Source organism: Sorex fumeus, unplaced genomic scaffold (genome assembly GCF_029834395.1).
Source record: "Sorex fumeus unplaced genomic scaffold, SorFum_2.1 ptg000010l, whole genome shotgun sequence".
NCBI lineage: Eukaryota > Metazoa > Chordata > Mammalia > Eulipotyphla > Soricidae > Sorex > Sorex fumeus.
In genome coordinates, this window is record NW_026606067.1 from 35357614 (window position 1) to 35380742 (window position 23129).

General features: G+C 38.8%; 1 pseudogene; it reads right to left on the bottom strand.

Annotated features, from left to right (window-relative positions):
* Positions 1-9084: 9084 nt before the first annotated feature.
* The window catches only part of LOC130020075 (40S ribosomal protein S8-like), a 61599-nt pseudogene continuing 47554 nt past the window's right edge, over positions 9085-23129 (bottom strand).

Here is a 23129-nt window from a genome sequence, read left to right on the forward strand (position 1 = left end):
ATTCTAGAATTGAAAGAGAATTCATGTAGCTTTTTAAAAATTGCTTTCACTGCTTATTTCAGATGAATGGATAGATAGATAGACATAAACAGAAAAATGTTTAGTCTTGTTACTCTTAGAATAATAGTATCATGTGATTACATCTCTTTTGCATTAAATAGGTTTATATCAGTTTTAATGATTAGATTTAAACTTATTTTTAAATTTAAAAATCAGCAGGTATGGCATTTGCCTTGCACGCACCCAACCCGGTTTCGATTCCCAGCATCCCATAAGGTCCCCTGAGCACCGCCAGGGATAATTCCTGAGTGCAGAGCCAGGAGTAACCTCTGTGCATCGCTGCGTGTGACCACAAAAAGAAAAAATTATCAAACAGAATAGTTGATCTCAAATACCAGCACTAAACTTTCTCCAAACACAGAAAACTATTTTTACTAAAAATTTAGCTAGCTTTTTCAAAACATTACTTTCTATTTAGTAATTAGTTGAGAAACCTCCAACAATAAATATGTATAAAAATTAAACATGCATCTGTAATCCTTCAATATTTATTATAAAAATTTAATTGTTTATACAGATTTGGGAAGTTGCTAATCTCTTCAAATCCTAAAGGAGCTTAATTATATGGTGGTCAAATAATGTAGTTTTTAGCTAATTTTTCTCTCAATATTTTTAGGACTTATCTAGTGTCTTGTAACAGTAAACATTCCATACATGTCTGTAATAGAAATGATGAAAGAAATTGATTCTGACCACCAGGCCTGTCTGGACCATGTCAAAAGCCTGTGGTGCTTTGTTCCTTATTGGTTATCTCAGTTTTCCATGTGACTTTTCTACATCACTGTGCCCTGCTTAATTCTAGATTCCATGCTCCCCTACCATGTACCAAATAAAAATTTCACTTTATTTCATGTCTATATATTCAAGTGGCATAACCCCACAAATTAGCCAGACTTGGGAGAAGGGAGGAGTAGCCCAGGTATAGTGACATGAAGTCATTGAGTAAATAACAAGTTTTTATCTGACTTAAAAAAAGTTGAAAGGAAACAACGATAACCTAATGCAACCAACCGTCTCATTTTACAGAAAAGGAAATCAAGGTCCAGAAACACTGTGACTCATTCAATGTCACAGAATTAACAGACGACAGGGTTTGGAATACTGAAAGTTTTCTTCTTTTTTTTATAAAAAAATGGGGAAAAAGAAATGTTGCGCTATCTTTACTTTGATTATTTCTGCCCACGTTCCCCATCCACTGCTCCCTCTTCAAGAGCATACTGCATACCATGCATTTTAAGTACTATATACTTGGGTTGTGCTTTTTATCTTTAAGGACACTGTAAAGTATACAGCTTATCTTATTTCCTTAAACATGTGGGCTGCCTGAGAGCACAAGTTAAATGAGTGGGTTTTCCATGTCTGGTACTGGCCTGGAGTGTGGGAGAAAGTGCCAGACCTGGGGCCAGCATGCTCCTCTGAGTGGGGGTGTTAGCCAGAGATCCCAAGCAATAAAATGTGGAATGGAAGTTTGGGCTAATCAATTGGCCAAAGAAAGTAAAGGCCAAACCTCTCCACAGATTTAATACGTTCTCTTTTGTAATTACATGATTAACTTGCAAAGCCTACTCTGGAAGTGCTTAATCTTTTCTTTAGCACTGGACTATATTGTCACTGATGTTAGTTCTCTTTTCTACCAAAGCCATAGTTTCTTAGTCAGTTCTTCTTTAATGCCTAACATAACGGCTGCCATATAGTGGTGATCATTACAATTAATCAATCAACTAATGTAGAGATGAAACTGATAAAGCTGGACAGAACTAGCCACATTGAAGGCTGAATATTTTGGTGATTTTTAAAGCCCTGTTGACACTTTTATATCTCTCATGGTTTTGCATGGCTAGTTGATCCTCAGACTAAACAGACTCGCAAGCTAACAGTTCACCAAAGGCAGTAATAAAGATCATCTGTAGATTCATGTTTCTCATCCACTCAGAGTGTAAACTCATTCACTCAGTACATTAATTTATCAAAGGGATATATTGAATGTAATGATCATCAAGATTGTTCCTGAGTATGTCATTTAGGCACTGTTTGTAAGCTGGCTTCACATTATAAAAATTATATAACATAGGGTATCATATCAAGGTGGGGGCTGTTGTATCAAGAAGAGATGGCTCAGTATTTGAATAAAACATAAATTCTCAGAAAAATGAAGTGTGATGAAGGCTTCAGAAGATCTTCCTCCTCTTTGCCTGATGAGGAACACTACAACCAACCCCGTACCCCCTACTCTCTGCACAGTGAGCACTGCTCATCTACTCTAATTTTCTGCCAGCCTATGGAAAGACCCACCTTAATATTCTTGTCAATCAGAAACACCACCATCTCCCACCTTCAGGTCCCCCAAACAAAACTGTCTTTCTGGCGTCCCCAAAGCTCACATACATTAACTGCTGCAAGATACTTCCCTCCCCCGTAGCTCACAGGGAACAAACACTGAACTCTTACAGTGAACTCAGTCTAGAGTGATTTAGCTGGCCCCAACGACACCATACTAACATTTAACTTAATCTTAGCTCCAAGCATTTATTCCCACAAAAACTCCCAAAGATAGCTGTGGTAGTAAAAAATCATAGAATCCTAAATTACTATTATATAGTCGCAGTACCAATGATATTAGAGCCTTCCTGAAATTCTCACACAAAATTCTAAACAATCAGTAATAACATTTGGCTGTGATAGTTCAATGAGGAAAGAAGAGAGAGGGACACTCAACTGGTTCCCCAAGAGAGCTAACTGGTGGGGGTGAGGGGATTGTTAGTGGTAAATTAGAATGACTCACCACCAGACTACAATAGATTAACGAGAGAGAGCATAGAATGCCATCATGGTTATGAGTGAAAATAGTAGCCTATAAGTCTCAACCTGTATTAACCATCTCTATAACCACTTAGAAAGGTACATTAGAATGAACTTGTTGAGGGTGTTCAATTAACTTAAAGAAGCATGTTACATATAGTCAATAAAGCACAAGAAAGTATGAGGGCAGAAATGTTGAAAAGTACGGGCAGAAGTGTCAGAACTAAAGAATATGATTGGTGAAACAAAAAACTCAGTGAAAGGCCTGGCTAACAGAGTAAGAGCAACTGAAGATAAAATTAATGAATTCCAAGATGAGATGCTTCCAGAAACCTCTAAAAACAATGGAATATAGAAAAGGTAAAGGTAAAGGTAAAGGCCCTCCCGTTGATCGTCGATTTGCTCGAGCGGGCCCAGTAACGTCTCCATTGGAGACTTTGTTGTTACTGTGTCTGGCATACCGAATACTCTCGGTAGCTTGCCGGGCTCTCCGAGAGGGGCGGAGGAATCGAACTCAGGTCGGCCATGTTGGCCGCTTGTAAGGCGAACGCCCTACCCGCTGTGCTGGAATATAGAAAACATGCTCAAAATAAATAGGTAGTTTGTGAAACAATTATCGGATGAGTTCAAAAGTATTAACATAAGAATTAATGGAATCGCTGAAGAACAGGGAGGCAATTCTGATAATTAATCAAATAAATCATAGCTGGGAAGTCCTTAGAACTGAGAAGTATATGCCTTAGGCACCTAGATTCAAGATATCAAAATAAAATACTTCAAAACACATCATAATAGTAATGACAAAAGCTAAAGATAGAATATTGAAAGCAGCAAGAACAAAGAAAGAAATTACATACAAAGGAACTTCTGTAAGATTCACAGCAGATTTATCAAATGAGATCCTGTGGGCAGGAATAAAATGGTTGGATATAGTAAAATTACTCAACAAAATGAAAACTTGACCAGAATACTCTACACAGCTTGTCTATCACTCAGATTTGAAGGAATAATAGAGAGCATCTTGGATAAGAAACATCTCAAGAGTTACGTGACCTTGAAACAAATTTTCAAAAAACATTGAAGGAACATTCAAAGACAAACATGCTCAAAGAAAGATGCCCCAAAACTTAATGTCAGGGGCTGGAGAGATAGCACAGCGGGTAGGGTGTTTGCCTTGCACACGACCGACCTGGGTTCGATCCTCGGCATCCCATATGGTCCCCCAAGCACCGCCAGGAGTAATTCCTGAGTGCAGAGCAAGGAGTGACCCCTGAGCATTTGCTGGGTGTGACCCAAAAAGCAAAAAAAAAAAAATTTATGTCAATAATCTTAGTATCAATGGCCTAAATGCACCAATCAAAAGACACAGAATGGATAAAAGATTTTTAAAAATTTTTAAAAGGTCTGCTGTCCCATTTTAATAATCAGGGCAAACACAAGCTTTACATCAAAGACTAGAAAACAATACTTCAAGCAAAGAATCTTCTTAAAAAGGCTGGTGGCCATACTTATATCAGACAACATAGACTTCAAGTTATAAGGGACAAGAATGGTCCTTTCCTAATGATCAAGGGATATATACATCAGAAAGATTCTCACTCCTAAACATTTATGCACCAAATGAGGGACCATCAAAATAGTTAAAACAGTTACTAATAGACATGAAGGAAAATATTGACAGCAACACCACAGTAGTTGAAGACTTCAATACCATCATATAACTCCTATACGTATCAACTAGACTAAAATTCCACAAGGAAACACTGTATTTAAAGGAAGAAATGCAGAGAGGGCCAGCCTAACAGATAATTATAGGGCTCATCACCCTCAAAATGTTGAATACAAATTATTGTCCAGTGCACACAGGATGTTATCCTAGATAGATAACATCCTGGGCCACAAAATATTCCTCATAAAGTCACAAAAGCAACCAATGCTGGCGCGGATGTGGCGATAAAGGGACCCTCCTTCACTGCTGGTGGGAATGCCGGCTGGTCCAACCCTTTTGGAAAACAGTATGGACGACTCTCAAAAAATTAGAATTTGATCTACCATTTGACCCAGCTATAGCACTCCTGGGAATATATCCCAGAGAGGCAAAAAGGTATAGTCGAAGTGACATCTGCAATTGTTTGTTCATTGCAGCACTCTTTACAATAGCCAGAATCTGGAAAAAAACTGAGTGCCCAAGAGCAGATGACTGGTTAAAGAATCTTTGGTACATTTACACAATGGAGTACTATGTAGCTGTTAGAAAAGATGAAGTTATGAAATTTACATACAAGTGGTACTACATGGAAAGTATCATGTTAAGCGAAATGAGTCAGAAAGAGCTGGATAGACACAGAAAGATTGCAATCATCTGGGGAACATAAAGCAACAAAAAGGGAGACTAACACCCAGGAATGGCTGAGATTAGTACCAGGAATTTTGCTCCATGAATGGAAGGCCAGCCACACGTTCTAGGTGAAAAGGAAGCTCAGATAGAGAAGAGAGCACCAAATGAAGGGTGTTGTGAGGACCCTCCCAGGGTGGGAGAAGCATGCTAAAAGTAGTCTATAGACCAAACATGATTGACACTCAATGCCTCTCTTGCAAAACACAGTACCCAAAAGAAGAGAGAGAGAACAAGGGGGAATACCCTGCCACAGAGGCAGGATGGGACGGGGGGATGGGGGGTTGGGGGGGATGCTGGGACCCGTGGTGATGGATGACGGGCACTGGTGGAGGGATGGGCACTTGATCATTGTATAACTGAAACCCAAGCACAAAATTTGTAAGCCTATAACTGTACCTCCTGGTGTTTCACTAATAAAAAAAAGAAAAAAATATAAAAATAAATTAAAAAAAAGAAGATAGAAATTATGTCAACTATCTTCTCAGACCATGATATGTTGAAAGTGGAAGTTAATAAAAAACAGAAATGAGGACAAAACTAGAACATTTGGAAATGAAACAGTTCACTACTAAACAACAATAGCTCAAAGAGGAAGTCAGACAGGAAATCAAGAGTCCTGAAGGCAAATGAGAATGAAGATAGTAGCCACCAGAACATACGGCACACAGCAAAAATGGTATTAAGAGAAAAATCCATAGCAATACAAGCTTTCACTACCACAAATTACCTAACCACACAACTTTAGAAGCTAGAAAAATCCCTAAAGACTACAAAGAACCTCCAGGAAACAATACACTTATAAAATAATGTGAAACCTACAAAATCAACATACAGAAACCCATGCCTTTTCTGTATGAAAATAATAAAATAGAGAGATATTTTACAAAACCCCATTCACAATTGTCGTTCAGAAAATCAAGTACCCTGAGAATCAGCTTAATGAAATTAATGAAAGACATACAAAAAAAAAAAAAACCAACAGACAAACATTAAATCGCACTAAAAGAAGCACATACATAAGAAAATGAAAACATATCCCCTATTCATGGATTGTCAAGATCAACACTGTCAAAATGACAATATGGCCCAAAGCTTTATATAGATTCAATGTAGGCCCTATAAAAATGACATTTTTTTCAATAAAAAATCATATGCTCTTGAAATTTATATGGAGTAGCCCTCCCTCCCCCTCCCCCACATAATCAAAGAACTCCTAGAAAAAAAAAAGGAGACTTTTCTTTTCCCAACTATAAACTACTGTAAAATGGTAATAATAAAAAATAATCAAAACAGTGTAGTATGTAGTAATGCCAGAGCCTTAGAACAATGGAGTAGATGAGAGTCCAGAGACAGATCCTTGGTATATGGACATTTAATCTCTGAGAAAGGAGCAAATAGTATGAAATGCAGCAAAGAATATAGTGCTGTGACTTTTGGTGTTCACATACAAAAAAATAAAAAGAGATTGCAGATCCTTTTCTAACACCACGCACAAAAATTAAATAAAAATAAACCAAAGATTATAATAACAGACCAGAATCCATAATTTATATTGAAAGAAATAATAGGTAGAACACTATTTCATTGACGCTAAAGATACCCAATGATTTGACATTATTGAGTAAGCAAATAGAATCAAAGATAAACAATTAGCACTACATCTAACTAAGAAACTTCTGCACCACAAATGAGGCCCAGAATAAAAAGACAGTCACTGATTTGGAGAGAAAAATTTTCCACTACTACTTATCTGATAAGGTGTTGATATCCAAGATACATAAAGCACTTTTAGAAGAAAAAGTCAAACCATCAAGAGGTGGGAGGAGAACATTAATGACCAGAAACTTTCTCAAAGAAGACATATAGATCATCAAAATTTATATGAAAAAAGTGCTCTATATCACTTATCATCAGGGAAAGGAAAATCAAAACAAGAATGAAAAGTAATGTGATATCATTTCATACCAGTAAGGTTATTATGAATACCCCCAAAAATAAAATCAGAAACAAGCAGTATTTGCATTGGTGGGCTAAAAGGTACTCTTACTCTCAACTTGATAGATATTATTGGGAATATCAATTGGTCTAGACTTTTTGGAAAACAATATGGAGAGTCCTCAAATAAAACCATTATAACTGAGGTTTGATATGCTCCAGCAATTTTATTTCTTGGAGAATACCCCAAGTGTCTGCCCAAAACAAAAAAAACCCAAAACTATTTCGAGAAGACTCTAAACTTCTATGTTCCTTACAGCACTATTCACAATTGTCAACATCTGTAAACAGCCCTAGTGTCCAAGAACAGATGAATGGATAAAGAAACTATGATTCATGTATACAATGGAATACTACTAGACTATAAGAAAAATTGAAATCATCAATTTTCTGCAATGTGAATGGATATGGTATTACTGTGCTGAGTAAACTTAGTCAGAAGACAGACACAGAATGATCCCTCTCAAATGTTGCATATAAAGAAACAAAGTAGGTGTGTAGGTGTGTAATAAATGCCCAAAGGCAAGATCCGTGAGCCCCATCTTTGGGGATCATCGTGCACAACTCCAGGGGATATAGTTTACAAAGACTATATGCTAAAAAGGGTCAACTTGCTGCCTGTTTCTATCAGGTCTGTAGAGGCCATCAAGTTTCTTAGAAAATGATTTCAGGGTGATTCCATGTGTGGAGACTGCAAGACTCTAGCATGCTGGCTGGGGAAGATAAGAGGGAGCACACTGGGGATAAAAGAGAGAGCAAGCTGCAATGCCCAGTGAAGTCTGGAGAGGGAAGGATGGAGCAAAAGTAGTTCAGAAGGGATTATTTTTGTTCTTGATAATTTAAGGGTCAAAATGCCTTTGAGTTCTGGAGTCAGAGGAGCAAGAAGAAAGCTGGGACTCCTATGAGGTGAAAGACTGGAGACTCCTACAGAACAAAGCCACAAACCTCCCTGCAATGCCTTGCAGTTTCACTGAAATGCTTTTGGTAAAGATGGTGGGGTAGAAAGGAAGACAGTTTTGTGATTGGCATTTTCTTTAAAAAAAGAAATACTCAGGAAGTTCCAATGACAGTAATAAAAGTGATCACTGTCACTGTCCTCCCATTGTTCATTGATTTTCTGGAGCGGGCCCAGTAACGTCTCCATCGTGAGACTTTTGTTGTTACTGTGTTTGGCATATCGGATACGTCACGGGTAGCTTGCCAGGCTTTGCTGGGAGGGCGAGATGCTCTCGGTAGCTTGCCGGGCTCTCCAAGAGGGGCGGAGGAATCGAACTCGTGTCAGCCACGTTGGCTGCGTGCAAGGCAAATGCCCTACCCACTGTGCTATCGCTCCAGGCCAATGAAAGTGATTCTGTTTCTAAAGTATGAAACATACATACAAAAGGACATTTCTTTTTTAATTGATTTATTTTTTAACTGCTTGATTTTTCAAATAGAATATTTAGAAAGAGGGGTATTTTTCCATATTTGAAAAGAGATATATCAATTATGAAAGACATTATTTCGGCCCACAAGTCAGCAACAATAGATTTCTCATTGCTTTTTTGATACCTACGCTGTGAATGTTTTAACATATTGCTGGAGGTCGTTCTGCTACCCCCATTACAAATATATTGTCTCACAGAATGACGCCAAGTTGTTGGGTCACTGACAAAGGGACAGAATCAAAATCTCAGATACTAAAGCTTAATGCCCAACGTACGTTAAATAATGCCCAGCATTGTTATAATATTTAGAATTTATGATAAACTTAAAATTATGCATGAAATTTCTTGATACTTTTTTATTTTCTTAGAACAAAAAAGAACTTCATTACACCAGCAGAGGAGGATTTATTTGCCTTTGTGGACCTTGACATCTCTCAGATGGGTTTCTGACTCGGTGCCCTCTAGCACATAGCCACACTGGCCTGATCTTGAAGCATGCATGCAAGAAGCTTGCCCTGTTGGAGCTCCTCCTCCAGAAGATTGATTCTTTTGGCATTCTTCTTCCTTTACTCGTACTTCTGAATTTTCTTCAACACTTTTTGTTTAAAATCTTTTTTTCTTTAGGAGTTGCCTTGGCTCCTCCAAGGGGCAGCACGTAGTGGGAGTCATCTCACTTCTGGTATTTATGGCTGCTGTCAATGAACATGATGCAGTTCTTCACCAGGGTTTTGGCGAGGACCAGTTCATTGTTGGTTGCATTGCAGACAACATCACCGATCTTTGTTTTGCAGGTACAACACTCTGAGCCCCAGAAGTTCCGCATGTCCAATCTCAAGTCACAGCACTTCTTCTTCTTCTTCTTTTTTTTTTTTTTTGCTTTTTTTTGGGTCACACATGGCGATGCACAGGGGTTAAAACTGGCTCTGCACTCAGGACTTACTCCTGGTGGTGCTCAGGGGACCATATGAGATGCTGGGAATCAAACCTGGGTCAGCCGCTTGCAAGGCAAACGCCCTACTCCCTGTGCCCCCAAGGCACGGCACTTCTTGTTGCCTCCCTGAAGTTGAACTCTGTGTATATGATGAGGGTGAATCTTGGTGTTGGCAGTTGGGTGTCCCAGCTCATACTTCCTCTTCTTGTGGAAACTTTCTCAAGCCTTTGGTTTTGTGATGCTTGTGCACCACAAGGACAGTGAGATGCATATCTCTAGGCACTTGCTGGAAAGAGAAAACAAAATTTCTGGAAATTCTAAATTGGCATTTGAAAGACTTTAAATAGAAGATGGAACAATTCAAGTACATTTGATACGATTACTTCATTGTAACTTAAAATTCAATTAAACATGTAATAGTATATCAGTAATTAAACACTCAAAAATGTGTAGAGAAACTACATAGACGTAGGGTTTTCAAAATGGAGACTGTTGCCAAATGGTTTGAAAGTCAGCATACTTTTTTAAGTGCAGAAACAGATCCCCAAAGTTGTGGATAAAGTTGTAGCAAAGACTATTAAGGAGGACAGTTGTCCATGTCATTCCCAACTGACAATTAGACTAACATTTTGTGTCTGAAAAATAGCCTAGAAATTCATATTGCTCTTTCTTATCCAACTTATTATTAGCATTCTACTGTTTCACAGTTAGAGACTGAAACATATGGTAAAATACAGTGGCTCCAAATAGCTTTGCCTTCTAGTAAATTCTTATTAAGAGTAATATATGCAAAACCAATAGGTCTAAGTTATACTTACACACTAATCAATCACAGGAAGTTTTCTTATATATGGCTTGTACACATAATCTCAATTTGAAAAAATCATGGATTTATTCATTCACGCAAGCTTGATGTTGCAACCTGACTGAATGTGTTTGTGTGTAAGCATATATATATGTATATATATATAATATACATATCCTTAATATTATTTGTGTTGCCTTATCTAATCTACCTGTGTTTTTAATTTTTATAATTTACAAAATTGATGTGATTGTATATATTCTCTCCCACGCTAAGTTCCTAACTTTAACTTTAGCACTTTTTTTTTTACTCCCTAAAGAAATTTCCTCAAAGAATGAAAAGGGTTTCTTGGAGAATCTAGACCATCAACAAATTGCTTTTCCTTCTCAATTCTATAATGACCAGTTTTATTTATTTATTTATTTATTATTTATTTATTTGCTTTTTGGGTCACACCCAGCTATGCACAGGGGTAACTCCTTGCTCTGCACTCAGGAGTTACTCCTGGCAGTGCTCAGGGGACCATATGGGATGCTGGGAATTGAACCCAGATTGGCTGCCTGCAAGGCAAATACTCTATCTGCTGTGCGATTGCTCCAGCCCCAACCAGTTTTATTTTTAACAAAGTCTGAAAGTCTTGAAATGCCACAATATTCTCTCCTAATGAAACAAAGTAATGGGTGTAAATCCTATTGAAGTAGCTTTTTTGGATTATGAGAACAGCAAAATGACAAGTTTTAAATTTTGAAAACTCATGCTCTTGATCCAGGTTTGAGATCCTTTGGGTGAGGATTAAGGAACTCTCAGGAGGAAATTTTATGTGTGCAGACATGCATTTTTCTGGGGAGATTGCTCATAGTGTTAAAATTATCATATGTCCATAAGGTAAAAAATTGTGTAGAATTTATTAACTGAAAAGTTGACACTTTGACTGTGAACCTCTCAACTAAAGAATATATAGGCCATGGTCATGTACTTGAATGTTCTTTTTTATGAAGACTCAGAAACTGTCTTTAGCTCAAACAATCAGGTTAGCAGAGCCCTGTAATTTCTAATATTGGTGAATTTTAGAATCATACAAACATGAAAGCTAAATAAAATATAGCTAGTGGTTAGATAATATTGTTGAACAACCACATTTTCTATTAGGTATTATTAAAGAAAACTGTTCAGATAATTTTATTATGAGCTTATGTGAACATTTTATTGTTATAGGATATTACTACCATTCCATGATCAGTACCTCTCCAAAATTCACTGTTACTTTATGAAAAAAAAAAGCTGGTAAGATATGCAACATAGAACATTAGAAAGAACAGTTGGAAAGATTATCTTAAGTTCACTGTAGAACTTGGGTGGGCCAGTTATTGGTTTTAAGAATAAGCTTCATACAAGTGGTACAATATGGAAAGTATCATGCTAAGCGAAATGAGTCAGAAAGAGAGGGATAGACATAGAAAGATTGCATTCATCTGGGGGATATAAAGTAACAAAGTATGAGATTAATACCCAAGAATAGCTGAGATCAGCACCAGGAGGATTACTCCATAACTTAGAGGCCAGCCGGGTATCCTAGAGGAAAGGGCAGTTCAGATAGAGAAGGGAGCACCAAATAAAGGATGTTTGGAGGATCCTCCCAGGAGGGGAAATGCATGTCGAAAGTAGACTATGGACTGAACATGTTTGCCACTCAATGCCTCTTTTGCAGACCACAACACCCAAACGGAGAGAGAGAACACAGGGGATTGCCCTGCCACAGAGGCAGGGGGGATGGGAGGATGGGGGTGGGAGGGATATTATCCATGGTGGTGAAAAACGGGCACTGGTGGAGGGATGGGTATCTGATCATTGTATAATTGAAACCCAAGCACAAAAAATTGTAAATCTACAACTGTAAAAAAAAAAACTAAAATAAAAAAAAGAATAAGCTTCAATTTCATTAAAATTCATCAGAAAACTGGCTATGAAATGATAGACATAGAAATATCATTATGTATTTTTTCATGATTCATTGTGCAAATATGTTGTGTACTTGACCTGACTTGAAACAAGTATTTTTTAAATTAAAAGTTACTTTTTGCCTTCCTCTTTCTTTCCTTTTCCTGCATTATTATGGCTATGAGCAGATGTCATAAGTATTCTGATTATGTGGTGCTCAGACATCCTGGTTATAGTATTCATACTTCCTTAGTTGCAGTCCTTGATGGAGAATTCACACTCTGTTGTGCTGGCAGGGCCCCATATATCCAAGGAGCTGAGATAGAACTTGGCACATGTGAGTTATATCAGAGACTGAACTCAAGGACAGGGATTTGCAGGACAGGGACTTATAGCCACTACATCTTCCCTGCTGGCTCTTAAAAGTTGTTTTCAAACTGCATTATGATTGACAAATGCCATTATATTGACTTCAATTGTGTAACAAGGATTAAGTATTTGTATGTATCTCAAAATGATCACCAAATAAGTCTAGTTAACATCTTCACCACAAATAATTACATAGTTACTAATAATTTCTGTTGTGATGACAACTCTCAAGATTTACTGTTTTAGCAACTTTCAAATATAACAGAGTATAGTCATCATGCTGTGTATTGAAATCTCATGATTTTTTTTTACTTATTCTCTACTTATTTACTACTTTTTTTGCCTCTCTTGGATATATTCCCAGGAGTGGTATTTCCTGCTCTATCTGAGCTGCCTTTTACCCAGCATGTGAGGAAGGCTTCCAAGCCCTAGAGCAGACTGCCTGGTACTTATCTCAACTATTCTTGAGTGTTTGACTCCCATTCTGTTACTTTATATTCCCCAGATGAGAGCAGTCTTTCTGTGTCTGTCCCTCTCTTTCTGGCTCATTTCACTTAGCATGATACTTTCCATGTAGAACCACCTGTATGTAAATTTCATGACTTCATCTTTTCTAACAGCTGCATAGTATTTTATTGTGTAGATGTACCAAAGTTTCTTTAACCAGTCATCTGTTCTGGGGCACTCAGATTTTGTGCAAATTTTGGCTATTGTGAACAGTGCAGCAATAAACATAGAAGTGCAGATGTCACCTAAACTATACTTTTTTGCCTCTCTGGGATATATTCCCAGGAGTGGTATTGCTGGGTCAAATGGGAGCTCAATTTCTAAGTTTTTGAGAATCGTCCATACTGTTTTCCAAAATGGCAGAACCAGTCGACATTCCCACCAGCAGTGAAGGAGGGTCCCTTTCTCGCCACATTAGCACCAACACTGGTTGTTTTTGTTCTTTTGGATGTGGGTCAGTCTCTGTGGTGTCAGATGGTACCTCATTGTTGTGTTGCTGCAGTAAACATGAGTGTGCAACTATCTCTCCAGTCCTTAGTTTTGCTTCTTTTAGACAAAAACTCAGATTTGGAATTGCTGGATTTTATATTAGTTACACTTTCAATATTTTAGGAGCATTCTTATTTTTTTCCTTAGTGGTTATACCAATTCATATTCCCACCAGCAGTGCCCATGAGTTCCCTTTTCACTCCATCCGCTCCAACATTTGCAACTTTTTTTAAAATATTGTCTGTGGCAGCAGTGATGAATGATTTCTCATTGTACTTTTGATTTGCTTTCCTGATAAGTTGTGATGTTGAGTATCTTTTTTTAAAATGTTTTCACATTGGCCTTCTCCATTTTCTTTGAAAAAACATCTGTCCAAAACCGTAGCTCGTTTATTTATTTATTTAATTTAATTCACACACATGGTGTTCAGGGCTTATTTCTGACTCTGAACTCAGAGATACTCCTTGAAGGCTCAGGGAACAACATATGGTGCCAGCATTAAACCCAGTGTTTCAGCTTAACAGTGGGTTTAAGGTATGTAGCACTATTAGAAGTTGAGGAAGCTCTGTATTTCCCATGCCCAGTCTGGGACATTTGCCTTGCATAAGCATTGGACCTCAGGCCCTTCTTCCATGGCCACATACGTTTGCTTTGTCAGATCATAGAGATTAGAAGTTATGGAAAGGAGAAAGTAGGAAGGTGGGTCTAAAGACCACTCTTACGGAGACCCTTCAGTTAATGTGGCTAGAAGAAGGTGGATGAAGGCATTCACCTCCAACACTTGATTGGGACAGTTCTGGGGCCTGGGCTACTCTACTCTTAAGAAAGTCCAGTGGGAAGGAGGCACAGTTGCTCATAACAGAAACCCATTTTTGAACAACTTTGTTTTCAATGGTGAAATTGTTATAGTATACACATGATTTTTCATGATTTACACCTAATGCTTAATGATACAATTCTAACTAATTCTAAGCAATTCAAAAAAGAAGGAAAATCAAAGGACCTAAATGCTTTATTGGAATTTCTACTTCCTTATTTTTCTTTCCAATTTGCATAGTTCACTTTCCTAAGATTGTTATGCTTGAATATGCTCTCTGCTCATGAATCTTTATTTCAGTGTCTTTTTTTTTTTGTCCCTTGGTCACACCTGGCTGTGTACAGGGGTTACTCCTGACTCTGCACTCAGGAGTTACTCCTGGCGGTACTCTGGGGACCATATGAGATGCTGGGAATCGAACCTGGGATGGCCGTGTGCAAGGCAAATGCCCTACCCACTGTGCTATCGCTCCAGCCCCACAGCCTCTTCTTTAAGAAATGTAAATGAAGTAATCTTATATGAATGAAAAATGAGTGAATGGATCATCAATGGCTTGAAAAGTTTGAAACCATTTAATTTAAAGAATCCTTCTCCAACCTCACTGTGCATGGAATGTTTTTAAAAATTTTTTTTCCAAATATATGTTGTTCTTAGGAATTAAAAATACATGTAATTTAATTTTGTTTTCCCTTCTCTTTATTGTTGCTGCTATGATTTTCAGGGACATACCTTTGGTTGCAATACTCACTGTAAATCATATGCTTGGCTTTGATCATACTTGACAGTACAAGGTGTTGCAAGGAACTTAGCTCATGGCCACATGCAAGGCAGGCACTAGTCATATCCCTGGGCCTGGAAGATTTTTTCAGATGTCAATATCTGTCTACTACCAATACCTTTGCTTGCTTTTTTTTTTTTTTTGTCAAAAAGTGAACAGTGGTGTTTTAAGTAGCTCACTTAGCCTAATTGTAGCTAAATATGTGTGTTCCATTATATTTGTTCATAAGAATTTTCTGAATCTGATTTTTTTTTTTACTGAAATAATGATCAAACTGTCATATGGAACATGAGCGGACACCGGAAATTGGGGTTTCCATGTTGGTTCTTCACATGAAGAAATATTTGGGGACCAGGAAGTGGACAGTCTCTGGCTTTAAGTACGAGTTGTGTTCAGAGATTTTCAGAGCTGTATCATTAGCTCTTCTTTGATTTGTGGTATTCTAGTTTGCTTTGCTGGCCATGAGCATTTCACAACTCCCTTGCCTATGTATTCGCAAATCTGCGTTCCTCCTGCTTAAACCATTCTTGGCAGCTCTCTCTATCTACCTTCTCTCCACACAGTATTGTTATTCCCAAACTCTATTCTGCACAAACTGCCATCTTTTGCTAAACTGAGACATGACAGGATTGTTTATTTATTTTTAGTGTATCACCATGAGATACGTTACAGACTTATAAACTTTCGTGCTTACGTTTCAGTCATACAATGATTGAGTATCCGTCTCTACACCAGTGATCCCAGTATCCTTCCAACCACCACCCCCATTGTCCCCCAAACCCTACCTCTGTGGTAGGCACATTCCCTTTAGACAGGATTGTTTAAGGCAGGATAGAATAGCAGCATGAAATTATTGACTTTTAGACCCTTCTCAGCTGATTCCTTGTCTTGATATGTGGGCAACTCTTAAGTATTCTAAACTCCCATTTTTTCTTTTTTGAGTGAGAGGCAGGGGCTCCCCACAAGTGCTGAGCTTTCTGTAATACTTGACCAATCTGACCCAAGAGTCCAATGTCTGGCCTGAGAATACAGTGTGGTTCAGACCCTGTGGAATCAGGGAAAACCAGAGTCACTCCCTCATGGTGTAATGCCAGGGATTCAACAAGTGACTCCAGCATACCAAGTTGTTCTCCTGACTCTTGTTCTTTCTTAGTTTTCGCATTTCTCCCTTTATTGTTATTAAGATGTTAAGATTATTTAACATTTTAGAACAGTTTAGGATAATGGAAAATTTGAGAAGTACAGAAGTTTCCCATGAACTCCTTGACCCAGATATGCATAATCCTTCTCATTATCAGTATCCATCACATGATTTTTTTGGTTGCCGTTGAGATAAAACATTGACACATCAGAATCAAATCAGGTCTGTAATTCGTATTTGGTGCTCTGAACTCTTTGGCATTGGGCAAATATATAATGATATGCCTCCAGTATTATATAATTTTCACTGCCCTAATATATTCTCATCTTAAATATCAATTTAGAATTGCTAGCATGATCAATTCCAAATCCTCATAGGTCTTGAGAAAGTAGAGTGCTTAATGAAAAATAAAGGTGGAAGAGAGCTCTGTGTAGTTCTTTGAGAGTGAAACAGTACAATGGAATGCAACCTGTATAAACACCCAAATATAGTCAAATGAATTGCAAGCATGAAATCAACATGAATCTTTGCAAACAATGAAAATTATGTTGGCTTGATAAATAGATAGTACAGAGGGTAAAGTGCTTATGTTGATGCAGATGACTGGGATTTGAGCCCCAGCACCATATATGGTTCCCTGGGTCTGACTGGGAGTAATGCCTAAAAACAAAGCCAGGAATAAACCCTAAACACAGATGGTTGTGGCCCCAACCTCCACTCCTTCTGCAAAATCATGGTAGGCAGTCCAGAGATAACTCAGTGGCAATGACACCTCCCTTGCAAGCATGAGGAGACAAGTTTAATACCCATCACTCCCTACCAACACTCATGCTAGAAGAAATCCTGGCAGCATTGCCACTTGGACTTCCCAGACATACAGCAAAGTGTATTATCTCTAGTACACCACAGCCAAGTGTGTGTGAGTACCCCAACTGCTGTGTATGATCCTTAGTGAGAATCAAAATCATGATGCATGAATACTGCAAACAAGTCTGCAACCCCTCAGTGCACATAGTCAAAATATTCACGAACATCACAAGTAAATAGTGTGATCTGGGCAGGAGTGTGTGGGAACACCATAGTTCAGTGTTCAAGCACAATGAGTAAGTGAGTGAGCTCCAACAAACACCATGTCCAGGTGTAGGTGAGACCTACAGCAAGGAGAGGGAAAGAATACATAACGTTTTTTATTAATTTTTTTATTTTATAAGTTAGTCCACAATATTTGATTACATTTAATATTCAAACACCAATTCCACCACCATTACATCTTCCCACTACCAAATTTGAGATGTTTCTATCCCAAACTCAATTCCTGCCCAAAAAACAAACGAAAGAATATATTTTGCATTGTCTTATGAAAAACTGCTGAACATGATTACACAAAAGTGTTCATATAGGAAATAGTGTGCAGATTGTTCTATTTTGGCAGGAACCATCAAGACATTCTATAGGATATCACTAACATGTTGTTAAAGTTTTGGTGATGTGAGCTTTGGTATATATATCTGAAAATAGGTATATATGCATATTTATTTCCCTCTATGATTTGTTGCCTACTATCTGAATCCCACCAAATATGGTGTGGCAATAATGGAGAAGGGGTAGGGAGTGTCTTATGATGTGTCGAGAGGCCGCAAAAGCGTCCATGTGGTCCAGGAATATGTTCACTCATATGTGAGGCTCGGCCTGAGCTAGTGGGGAATGGCCTGAAATGTGGTGATCGTTGGGTTGTGAAGGTCAGCTGCCAAGGCTGGATCCCTTGGGGCGGGTAGGGCTCTGAGGTGTCCTGAGTAAAAACAGCCTGGTGCAGAGTCTGGTGGCATGGCTATGAGGGTCTCATTTTATGCTCCCTTCCGGGAGAAGTAGCCATGTGATCTGGGAAGGTGGCCAATGACGAGATTGTCTGGCCAATACATAACTTTTTCAACAAATAAAAAAAAATAAGGTCAGCTAAGTAGTCAAAAGCATATCCCTATTAGTGAGAAAAATTACAGAACTTTATGGACAGACAGGTGGATATTATGTGGAACTGGGGAGGTCGGAATGAAGTACTATTGTTTAATGGGTTTAGAATTTCTATTTGAGCTGTTTCAGGGTGACGAGGAAAAAATCTGGGAAGGAGTGGTGGTGATAGCTGCCTCACACTGGGCTTGCACTAAATTGGACACTGGTATATGGTTACAATGGTCAACTTTATGTCCTGTTTATTCTTACTACAATAGCAATACTAACAAAAGAATGGTAGCTTGAAGTTTGCAAACACTCTCAGTGAGGTCAAAAGCAATTCCTTAGATATGTTCATATGGTAAAAAATTGCATGACTTTATCATTTTTATGACTAAGTAGTAATCCACTAAGTATGTCCACCATAGCTCTTTTATCCAGTCATGTGTTCTTTGGCACTTGGATTGTTTCCAGATTTTGGTTATAGTGACTAGTGGTGCAATAAATATAGGTGTACAGAAGTCTTCCTTGCATTGGGTTTTTTGAGACCTTGGGATATATTCAAGGTGGAGTTGCTGGTTTGTACGGAAACTCAAATATTAATTTTTTGAGGACTATACATATTGTCTTCCAAAATGACTGGACCAGTCAATGCTCCCACTAGCAGTTATTGGGGTTCCATTTTCCACACATCCAGCCAAAACTGCTTATTTTTCTTTTTGATGAGTGACAGAGTCAGAGGGAGAGTGACAGACAGAATGATAGCACCCATATGGTGATTTTAAGAAACATAGTAGGAGAACAACTAAAACCCAAAGGCAATACAAAAGAACAGGAGATCTGGTCCTTACTAGGAAGCTTGCCACTGGGGTCAGAGGGTAGGTGAGACAGGTCAGGGAAGGGATCACTACAACAATGATAGAAGGAAGGGGTCACTCTGGACCAGGACTCAGTGCCGAAAGGGGGGCAAAGTGACATGCCCACACATTATCATCAGTAACAGTATTATGAGCAAGTGCTTAAAAGGAGGTGAGAGGAAGGAAAAAGGAAAACATATGCCTGCCACAGAAACAGGCTGGTGGGAGGAAGGCGAACTAGGAACATTGGTCGAAGGAAGTGTACAATGGCAAAGGGATTGGTATTAGAACAGTGACTGCCTGAAATTCAATCACAAATATCTTTGTAACTTCATAATTCAGTGATTCAATAAACATTAAAACATAAATTCTCAAAGAGGCAGTGTGGTTGCTGATTTTGCTACTGCTATAATGATCAGGAGCATGTATTTGAATATTCTATTAAAGTAAAATTTTAAAACATAAAGAAAATTATTTGATTTTAAAATATATAGCTTCAGAATTTCAAAAATCTATTCATATCTGTATCTATCCATATCTAATCCTGCATATCTGAATTTTCTTCATTTTCTATGATGACTGGCTATTACCTCTTGCCCCCAAACATTACTAAACAACATGGAGCACTTAATAAATCATAAGGCACTTTAAATTTTATATAAGGGCTTTGGCCTATCATTAGAATATGGAAATATTGCCAACAAAACCCATCTCAGAAAGTCACCTACACAGTGCTAAATTGATTTGAAAGCAGAAAAAAGATTATATGTGCAAAGTTCAAAAAGTGACAGACTCCAAAGGTCATTTGAGGCCTTGACATAGTTCACTGTGTTTAGAGCTGTATGTCTATCATGGGCAATACTGAGAGCGAAGGGCTTTGCTACAGAGATAGGCAGGTAACAGAGAGACAGTTTACCAAATTAAAGTTGGACTTTATCCTAAGGACATCAGCAAATCACGAATGGGTTTTTGCCAGTAGTATAATTATGTTTGAATATTAGAAAGATTATGGTGTTTGCATCATACAAATAGATTAAGAGAGGAGCAAGATGGAGACAGGGAGGTTGATGGGAGGCTCTGCAATCAGACAGGCCATTTGGACAGTATGGTTATGTGAGGATAAAGTGTGTGGGCCTGAGAATCATTGTGGTATTTGGAACTGACTGTATATGGGAAAAACCTAGTGTTAGCCTTGGTTGGTGGGGTTATTTTGGTTGTATCACTCCTCGAGACAGGAAACAGGTAGAAACTTGTTTGAGCCTGGGAAAATAATTAAGTTCTCCCTTGGCCCTTTGAGTTTGAGAGCATTTGCAGATGAATGTCCAGAAGAAAGAAAATTCCGAAGAGGGATCCATAGTCATCAGAACATGTCAGACAACTAAAGACTTGAGAGTAAATAATATTTCTCAAGAAGAGGGTGTAGAGAAGATTTTAGTCCTAGGAATAAAGAATGAAAATCTGATGAATGTGATAAATATTTTCAGCAAAAAATATCTTCACAGAACCCAGACTTTCATTTTTTTGTTATTTATTTTGTTTGGTCACCCACTTGCTTGGAGTGACTTCTCACTTGGTGATAAGGAACTTTTGGGTTCTGGGGTACTCCCCAAAGTGTGTGTGTGGGGGGCATGATGTCACAGGAATTAAACCTGGAGCTGCCATATTCAAAGCATTCACAGCAGTCTTTTGAACCATCTCCCTGACATTAAATAAATCAGCGGCTGACCCAGGTTCGGTTCCCAGAACTACACATAGTCCCTTGAGCATTGACAGGAGGGATACCTGAGGGCAGAGCCAGCAGTAAGCCCTGAGCATCCCATGAGCCCTTCCTTTTTGTTTTGTGCCTACCTCCAATAACAACCAAACAAAAAAGTTTTTTTGCTTTGTTCACATAAGTTGTGTGTATTTAGACTAGCATGTTGTGAGTCAATTATTTTTACAAAAGAAAATTTAGAAGATAAATTTATAAAAAAAGAAACAATGAGATATCCAATACATTACAAAATTATAGGACAAAGATAGAAGTGTGGGCAACTTTTCTTTGTCAATTCTTCACTTCCCTTTCTTTTGTTGTTATCAATAGTGCTATGCATTGACAGGAGGGAGGTTGCTGAGCCTGTACACTTGGTTGTGGCACATCAGATAGTGTACACTGGTGACATCAAAACTGTACACTTGGTATGTGGGGTAGTGCCAGGAATCAGACTCAGGAACCACATGTGTGCAAGGTTGGTGCCCTGCCACTGGGATCACCAGGACAACTTATTTTATTAAAAAGGGGAGAAGGAGAAACGATTAGAAAAGAATGCATAGGAAGAAAGAGAACGCTTTCTTATCAAATGAGTTCCTGGACTCAATAAACAGGGACTGAAATCACCTGTAAGAATCGTGGACAAAGGCAAAGATGTGTGAAAGAGCCACAGTGGAGATTTGATGGTAGAGCAGGGAGGGACCAGACATATATTGTGGTATGGATAAAAATTTGTTTTTGATCTCAGAAATACTCAGATCAACTGAGACAATTATTTGAGGGTTTTGTATATTTGCTAAGAATCATGAGCAGAAAAGATAAGAATTGGTTGTCGAATGATAGAAGTGGTATCAAGGCTAGATAGAATAAAAAGGCTAGGCAAGAAATGCTAAAAAACAAATATCTTGGAATCGAAGTTACCAAAGTATATGTAACTTCAGTCGAACTTTGTGCTGTTTCCACTCTTAAAGGATTTTTGTTTTTATGTTTTCTGTCCCTTGGAGCCCTCCCCACCCCAAGGAACCCAGCCCCGGCAGCCGACCCCCACTACCCAACCACGCTCCAGGCCGCTTTCCACACGTGCAGGCCAAGCCTCACACAGGAGTGAAGTCCCACAAAACCCAGGTAATGCAGAACTTTGTGACCTTGGACTCTGGGCTCAACAGGACCTGGGAGCATAGATCCTCTGCCTGCTTCCCCCAGTCTCCAGCGACCTAGGGGTCAAACCCATAAGCCACCTCCTGCCGGAGCCAGATAATCTCCTCATGGGCCACCCTCCAGAACTCACAGTTGCTTCTCTAGGAAGGGAGTATAAAATGAGGCCTCCATGACTATGCCACTGGACTCTGTGCCAGACTGTTTTCACTCAGGGCACCCCAAAGGGAGCATGTAAGAGCCACCCCAAGGAACCCAGCCCCAGCAGCCGACCTCCACTACCCAACTGCCACTACGCTCTAGGCTGCTTTCCAGATGTCTAAGCTGCATGACACATCATAAGACACTTCCTACCCATTTTCCATAATTACTACACCATATCTGATAGAGAGTCTGGCAAGCTACTGAGGTGTCCCACCTGCATGGCAGAGCCTGCAAAGCTACCTGTGATGTATCTGATATGCTGAAAACAGTAAACAATAACGGGTTTCATTCCCTTAGCCATGAAAGAGCCTCCAATATGGTAGCATTGGGAAAGATGAGTAAGGAGAGGCTGCTAAAATCTCAGGGCTGGGACGAATGGAGACATTACTAGCTCCCACTCAAGTAAATCGATGAACAACAGAATGGCATTGATACAGTGATTTTTGCTGTCACTAAAAATCATGGTAACACTATGCTATAGTTTTATCATGAAAACTCTTCCACTATTAAAGTTAAAAGAACTTATTTGAAGGGACTTGGCACAGGTTAGTGGCAGAAGCTGTGAGTTTGGGGCAGGAGATTGGGGCAGGAGCTGCAAGTTCAATCCCCAGCACTGCCGCACATGTCGGAGTGTGGTCCTGGCAGCACTGTTAGTCCCTGGCACCACAGCAAAGTTTGTGATCCATAGAGGACTGGAATTAAGTGTATGTGAGCATCATAACCAAGTGTTTCCAAACCCTGGTCATCACAACAAGGGGAAAG